The following is an 8,804-nucleotide window of genomic DNA, read 5'->3' as shown; positions in this document are numbered from 1 at the left end:
ATTTCATCGTACAGCAGAAGAATGAAAACTACCAAGCAGAGCTTGCAGAAGTTGGTCATGTTGGAAAGGAACTTGTAATCCCTTCCATGTGACCTCCTAAAGAGGAGCAGTGTGATAATGAGGTCTGTTGAACTCTCAGTTCTTCATTATATGGTAGATCAACCCCATCAGGGTACAGGAGTCAGGGCCGTTTTTAAAGCAGAGCAAAAGGGACAGCTGCCCTGGGCCCTGTCATTGTTGTGGGGCCCAAAGCAGCTGCCTCATACTTGCCAACTATCCTGGTTTAAATTCTCTCGTTCCTTGAGGTTTTGGTCCTGTGCTGTGTCCCAATATCTGAGTGTGAAGTGCTGCTACTAATGCTCTGCCCTATTGTTGTGTACAGATGACTCACCTGCATACCCTGTGTTTACATGTAAATTACCGGCATTCATGCGTACATAGCGGCGGTATTCATATGTAAATAGCGGCAGCCGGCGGACTTGATATGTATATCATTGCCCCTGAGGTCATATCCACAGTAATCTCTAGCAACCAATCAACAAGCAGAAATCATGTGTTGTAACCTCTAGTAACTAATCAGTGAGCCGTAATGTGTGCTGTAACCTCTAGCGACCAGTCAGTGAGCGGTAATGATACACCGTAACCTAAGCAAACATTCGCAATAGCTGCCTGATTTGATTCAGAAAACTGATTTTGAGCTGCTATTTATTGTATGTCTCAGAGCAGGTGGAGAGCAAAATTGCATGGGGGGGCAGGAAAAGTTTTGCCCAGGGTCCAATCAGTATTAAAGACGGTCCTGACAGGAGTCCTCGGGGAAGCTCACAAACACACCCATGCAGGTTGAACTGGATGGACGGTTATCTTTGTTCAACCTTACCACAATGTAACCCAACTATAAACATGAAAAAAAAAAAACTTGTCCTCTAGACCTTTACAGACCTAATTCCTAATATAACAACCAAAAAATATATAAGGCTAAAGCATGAATTCCATAAAAGATTTGTTTATACAAAATTAAAATCACATACCATAGAATGACTCAATATTCAACTTAATAGAACAACCTGCAAAAAGAGCCCATATCTTCAATGTATATAAATTATCAAATAAAGTAAAAGGTGCAGCACTAAAATTTAAATATTGACATATCAACATGCTATAGTGCACAGTGTGAATAATAACTCTCATGTACAACCAAATGACCAAAACAATGTTAACTAATTATTAACATAAAGTGCACTGTGCAAGACAGACATTATTGTATAGTCCCGTTTGTGATTGAAAACACCAATTCGTTCGCATCTGTTTGTGGGACGACATCCAAGGGTGTAGGGCTAAAGGAGTCACCACGATGTGTGCATCTACCACCCAAGAGAGAAGATTAAATGCGCTTATCAGAATGCAGTATTAATCAAGCGTATGGTATCAAAAATCAAGATAACGGTCCCAGGGATGTTATCCAAAAGGTAAAAGCGGTGTAATTTCTCTTTTGCAGCAGAGCCACCTATAGCAACATCAACCAAGCATAAGGGTGAAGATAGTAATTACCAATTACAAATGAAAGTGTAATAGTGCTGCGCTGTATAAGGAAAAGGGAAAAGGACAAGGGAAACAAGGAAGAGAGGGGGAGTGGATGGTCGGGGGTGGATGAAAAATAAAAAAATATATATATATTGCACCATAAAAATAGTTAAACACGTTGTATATTCCCTATGGTAAATGGATGATATTAAAATCAAACAGCAATTATTGAATAAATAATGTGAATCAAAGTGTCATCGGGATCTATATAAGATACACTGACAAGTGCTAAGAGTTAAAGTGCAAAAAACTCAAATAAAACTCAAAGTGACCAGTGCACACTCAGATAAAGTGACTAGTGCACACACAAATAAAATGATCAAATAAAATAATCACACTCAGAAATAAATCCGTAAAGCAATCCGTATAAATAAAGTGATAAGTGCCAATGAGTCCAAGTAATTAGTCGCATGGATGAAAAAACTGGAAATAAAAGCAGTGCAACTATTGCTGTCGTGTTGTTCAGACAACAGATAAATCCAAATTTTGTGCTGTGCAAATCATGCAAACAATTCAGTGGCACACTCCTCCTTTCCCCTTCGTGGGATAAATGAGTGGATGTCCCCTTATCTTACCACTGTAAGGTTACAGCGTATAACAACATATGTTGGTCACTATGGAGCTTCCTTTCTCTTATATCGGATGATATTGTGGCAGAAGAACCTCATGAAATGTAAGAAACATTGCCAAATAGTGTAGTATTTCGATAAATCGTTTTTTTATTTAATAAAGTAATCTAGCTACTCACATTTTAGAGGTTAAAAACAAGCATAGAATCGAAATAAAACGATGGACAGCGGGTCTAGGCGTCACTTCCGGTGTCTCTCTCTCTCTTTCCGCGCGTGTTCGTCACTGTCACGTGACTTCATCAGGGATCATTCCCTGACTGCCAGACACTCCGTCATGTCCTCCCAGAAAAAAACATTATTTAATTTATAATCATACAGACACACAGTGATATACTTATAATCATTGTATCATGTTCCTTACTACTTGTTGCTAATGGATTAAAACAAACCATTCAAGCATCAGATAAACATTCCAATGTTTTTTCATACGAGCCCAAAGTCCCCATAGGGAAATAGATGGAGCAAAATGTCTTCATTCCATCATTTAATGCACACGCAGATGAGACACCATATCAATAAATGTCCATTAAGTCCAGCTCTACATCATACATGCATTTGTGGTGCTTACCAGCTTTGGCAATATAGTATCTACCACCAAATTAATGGCAGGTAAATACATGGATCTGTCTATTTACGTGTTAGTGTTCTATCGTATACAAAGCATGAATAATCCAATCATGCTGTTTCCGGTGTCCGATCAGTCCGGCATGGAAGCAGGAAATCAGCGGGTGCCAAGACAAAAACACAAAAAAAAATATGAGTATATCAGAATAGTATGGATTGTGCATCATTCCGTTGTAGAACAGTGTGATTAATATCTGTGTTTTTGGAAACACAATGTTTCCTTTAGGAATTAAATTAGGGTACTTGTTTACAGGTGGTATGGAGGATTTTTATAGGTATTATAGGGGGTGCTTTTATTTAGGGGAGGGAGGGGTCTGTGGATTGCTGTATTTACCCATTTTTTCTCCTTAATCATGGGTGATAGTTATACATTAACATGGGTATTCTGTTCTTATTGATGTAGGAAATATAGAACATTGGAGAGTTGTCACAGCTTCTTTCTGTTCTACATACAGGGGATAAGCGGGATTTTTTGGCTTGCTGTGATTTATTTTATTTTTTTTGTATTTTGCTTTCAAGCAATAAATTATACCGTAGTTAACTATTTAGGGTTTGTATATAGCGCTTTATTTTTTATTAAATAAATTAGTTTTGTGACTATGGACAGGCCGCCACTGCTGTAGAGGATGATTGCTTTGATTACAAGTAAATGTCCAAGGTAAATGATTTTAAGTAAATGTCCAAGGGGCCCACACTTTCTCATATTTCCACTGGCAACCTTGGTTGGTGTATGTAATCTTATACATAGGTTGGGCAGCTTTAATCAGTGCTTTCCAGGAGGAGATAAACGGGGGGGGGGGGTCAAACCTTTTAAGGAGTATCTCTTTTTTTTGCATAAAATAGAAGCCCCAGCAGGGCCAGCTCGGGTTTTATTGGAAGAGATAGTTGCAGTGTACAGTTAATGACTTTGAACACTTTCGTCCAACAGGCCGAGATCACAAGACATTCCCAGAACATATGGAGGAACGCGCCAAATTGTGCTGTACATCTGGGACACTCCAGGTTCCTGTCATGGAAAAATGTAGTTTTTGGAGTTTAAAGTATAACTTAACCTGAATGAGTTTGTCTTTGTAGGAGATAACCAGTTTGAGGCCATAATCAAGACAGTCTTCCCAGCCATCCCTGTCCAGTGAGGGTATGTCTCTGTGCCACTATTCCCATAATTTCTCTAGCTTGAGGGAGTCAGTGCCTAGGAGTGCTCCGTATAAGGTAGAGAGAGGTTTAGTCAGAACACCCGGGGCTAGAAGCTCTTCGATGGGGTCAGCCTGGAGGAGAGGCAAACTTGGAAATTGAGCCCTGGTTGCATGGTGTATTTGCAGGTAACTGAACTGCATCCATTGAGGTAGTTCATATTTGGCCTTTAGATCTGCAAATTGTAGCAAGGTGTCCTGGGGTATAACTTGGTCCAGGGTAGTAATGCCATGTCTGGCCCACACTTGGGGGATCTGGAATGATACAGAGGTGCGGTAGGCTGAAGTTTTCCCATAGAGGATGTGCTGGCGACCATTGATTTGGTCGCCTGAAATGTCACTGGGCAGCAGTCCACACCCTTGACCTAGTAGGTCCCAGTGTTGTCTCGTATGCCCCAAATTCCCTGTAGGCAAAACTGTGGAGCCCAGCCAGTGAGCCCAGACAGCATGCCTCCAGACAGACCACAACATTGGATTTGGATCGCTGGAACCACCATTGAACCGTGACTAAAACTGCAGCACAATAGTAAACCTGAAAATTGGGGAGGGCTAATCCTCCCAATTGGGTAGGCAGCCACAATGTGGATCGGGCTAACCTAGGAACTGTTCCGTTCCAAATAAATGAGCCTATACACTTGTCGATCTCCCTGAAAAAGGCAGCAGGGACCCACACCGGACAGTTCCGAAATAGGTAGTTAAATTTGGGCAATGTTGGGAAACATCACATGGTAAAACAATTATGGACTGTTCCATAGGACCTGTTTCTGCACACGTTGAAAGCACAGCATGGTAAGACAATTGTGTACTGTTCCATGAGAGATGTCTCTGGAGCGCTCGTTGAAAACAACCACGCGTTACACAAGCTAAGCACTGTGCCACAGGTACTGGTTTGGAAGCACATGTTGGGGAACTACACACATTAAGACAGTTATGGACTGTTCAATAGGAGCCGTGTCTAAAGAAGGGTGGTATGCGCCTTTTTAGGCGCAAAGCGGATTATGTTGGTATCGAACAGGAATTAATGTTATACATATAAAGTTCTACACAGCTGTTTGTACAGCTGAACTCAGCCATATTGATATTTGCAGTCCCACATGTTTAAAGGATAGAGGAATGTGGCACCAAAACAGAATCTGAATAGCAGAATGAGTTCTATTCAGCCCACCTGGAGTGTACTGAGCTTCAAAGACATTTAGAACAATGACGGCGCCGGTCTGTCTGTAAGGACAAAAGAAAGATAATGAACGGGAGGGGCGTCCGAGATCGAACCACAAGATGGGAACCCAGTCGGAGCAGTTGCAATTCATGGGCAGACACTGCCCCCCAGAGGCCAATTATGGCAGGACTGTCCGGGGTGGTTAGCCTGGGGGAGGAGACGCCCCAGAGACACTGATTGGTCCACAGGCAAAGTAGGGTGGGCAATGGGGTGTGGTATGGCTGAGGTATGTTTATCAAAAAGGGTTTCAACAATGAGTTCGGTCTCTCACTTCCATCATGAGGCTTAGCTGCGAAGATCTGATAAGTATTGCTTGTATTGTACTCTGATTGTGCTATGTATTCTTGTAACCTTTATTGATACCTTATGTAAGCTTTCTTATTTCCTTGGGAAATAAATGAGATTTGATTGATCTTAGACCGTGTATTGATTTCATAGCTAATTGTGGTAGTATTGTGATATTAACAATAGCATGTGCTTGGAGTATAGATAGACTAACTAAACTATAGGGACTAGACAAAATAATACATAACTGATAATAATAATAGATTGAATTGATCAGTTACTTCAGTAAGCGCGCATTTTTACCATCAGCACGGTGTTGGTGAAGGAAATTCTCTCTCTTGCACCCGCATAGGATTTCTTGAGAAGAAACACTTATGATTATTGGACTGTTATGCCCACGATTACATCTTGATGAAGAACTGTTTTCTTATATATAATTTTTGAGCACTCTATTCATAATATTTCTGATTGATTGTTCACAAAAATTCTGTGCACTTTACCACTGTATGCTCATGACTACGTCTTTATGAGGAACTGTTGCTTATATATAATTTTTGAGCACTATATATATATATATATATATATATATATATATATATATATATATATATATATATATATATATATATATATATATATATATATTATTAGTTTTTTTTTGTACACTTGATTATTGTATGAGTTATAAAGTATATTTTTTATTATTCACTTAGTTGGGTTTTTGTATTATAATTTTTGACTAGTTATAGTGTATACATATTATTCTGTTATAGGTTTTAGATATTTTTTTTAGATTTTTGTAATTGTGAGCGCGGTTGAAATTCCTGACCTATATAGATCAAGTCCTCGATCACTTGAGTCAGTCTCTTAGCCAAGATCTTAGCAAAGATCTTGGTGTCCACATTCAGTAGGGAGATGGGTCTGTAGGACGAACAGTCCAGTGGGTCTTTACCTGGTTTGGGGACCAGCACTATTATAGCTTCATTCATGGAGTCAGGCAGGACCTCTATGGAAGCAAAGTCAGAAAGCAATATCGTCAGATTAGGGGTCAGTAGTTCAGTAAAAGCAGTGTAGAATTCAGATGGCAGGCCATCCACCCCAGGGGCCTTCCCTCCCTTCAGACCACAGAAGTTTGTACTTCCTCCAGGGTGATATTAGCCTCCAGCCCCTCTCTGCCATCCATGGTTAAAACCAGGAAAGACACGGAGTCTAGAAAGGAGGAGAGATCAGAGTCTGAATAGTTCACGCTGGAGGTGTATAGTTCCTCAAGCAATTCCCACAACCGGTTGTTAATGTTAGATTGCGCAGTGAGTGGCTGGGAACGTCAGTCCCTGTTGGAGTCAATGGGAGTAAAGGGGGTATTGTCCCTAGCTAACCATGCCAGAAGTTTACCATTTTTCCCCCAAACTCAAAGTACAGTAGGGCCAGGGCCGGCCCAAGACATTGTGCTGCCTGGTACCAAGAATAAAATGCTGCCCGCCCCCCCAAAAAAAAAACATGCCCACCAAAATGCCCCCACTTCCATTCCAAGTGTCATGGATCTATACATGTATATAGGAGTATAAAAAGGACCTGTTATGGCTCTGTTCATGTATAGGAGTATAAAGAGGACCTGTCATGGCACGATATGTGTATATATAAGTATAGTGAGGACCTGTCATGGCTCTATTCATGTATAGGAGTATAAAAAGGACCTGTTATGGCACTATACATGTGTATATATAAGTATAAAGAGGACCTTTCATGGCTCTATATGTGTAAAGGAGTATGAAGAGGACCTGTCATGGCTCTATACATGTATATAGGGGTAGAAAGAGAACCTGTCTAGGCTCTGTACATGCATAGGAGTATAAAGAGGACCTGTCATGGCACTATACATGTATGTAGGAGTATAAAGAGGACCTGTCATGGCTTTATACATGTATAAAAGGACCTGTGTATAAAGAGGACCTGTAATGGTTGTTTACATGTATAGGAGTATAAAGAGGACCAGTCATAGCTCTATACATGTATGTAGGAGTATAAAGAGGACTTGTCATGGCTCTATACATGTGTATAGGTGTGTAAAAGGATGTGTCATTGCTCAATACATGTATGTAGGAATATAAAAAGGACCTGTTATGGCTCTATTCATGTATAGGAGTATAAAGAGGACAGGTCATGGCTCTATACATGTATATAGGAGTATAAAAGGACCTGTCAGGGCTCTATACATGTGTATAGCAGTGTAAAAGGACGTGTCATGGCTCAATACATGTATGTAGGAATATAAAGAGGACCTGTCATGGTTGTATACTTGTATAGGAGTATAAAGAGGACCTGTCATGGCTCTATACATGTATATAGGGGTAGAAAGAGAACCTGTCTAGGCTCTATACATGCATAGGAGTATAAAGAGGACCTGTCATGGCACTATACATGTATGTAGGAGTATAAAGAGGACCTGTCATGGCTTTATACATGTATAACAGGACCTGTGCGTGGCCGGCGGCCGCTATGTCATCCAGCCACCCGTGATCACTCCACAGAGAGCCAGATCAGGGATCTGTCAATGTAAACAGACAGATCCCCATTCTGACAGGGGAGGAGAGGCAGACCTGCTGTTCCTAGTGATTAGGAACAGAAATCTCTCTCCTCCTCCAGTCAGTCCCACCCCCCCCAAGTTAGAAACGCCTCCCAGGGAACACATTTAACCCCTTCCCTGACAGTGACATTTACACAGTAATCAGTGTATTTTTATAGCACAGATTGCTGTATAAATGTCACTGGTCCCAAAAATGTGTCAAAAGCGTCCGATCTGTCCACCGCAGTCTCACAAAAAAATGCAGATCACTGCCATTACTAGTAAAAATAATAATAATAATAATAAAAATCCCCTATTTTGTAGACGCTATAACTTTTGCGCAAACTAATCAATATACACCTATCGCTTCTCGGCCTTTTGGCTAAGATCAAGTGTAGAATCAATATACACTTATTGCATTTTTTTTACCAAACATATGTAGAAGAATACACGTTGGCCTAAACTGATGAAGACTTTTTTTATTTTTTTGGATGTTTATTATAGCAAAAAGTAAAAAAAAATCTATTTTTCTTCAATATTGTCACTATTTTTGTTTATAGCACAAAAAATAAAAAACACAGAGGTGATCAAATACCACCAAAAGAAAGCTCTATTTGAGGGAGAAAAAAGGACCTATATTTGTTTAGGTACAACGTCACACGACCGTGCAATTGTCAGTTAAATCAATGCAGCGCTGTATCGCAAGAAAAATGATT

General features: G+C 40.3%; 1 pseudogene; it reads left to right on the top strand.

Annotated features, from left to right (window-relative positions):
• Positions 1-8,450: 8,450 nt before the first annotated feature.
• LOC143928563 (U2 spliceosomal RNA) lies at positions 8,451-8,526 on the top strand (annotated as a pseudogene).
• Positions 8,527-8,804: the final 278 nt, after the last annotated feature.

The sequence above is a fragment of the Lithobates pipiens genome, unplaced genomic scaffold, assembly GCF_037356315.1.
Source record: "Lithobates pipiens isolate NorthernLeopardFrog02 unplaced genomic scaffold, aLitPip1_a1.2 Scaffold_23, whole genome shotgun sequence".
Classification (NCBI taxonomy): domain Eukaryota; kingdom Metazoa; phylum Chordata; class Amphibia; order Anura; family Ranidae; genus Lithobates; species Lithobates pipiens.
The sequence above is the reverse complement of the archived record's forward strand: the minus strand, read 5'-3'. Positions and strand labels throughout refer to the sequence as shown.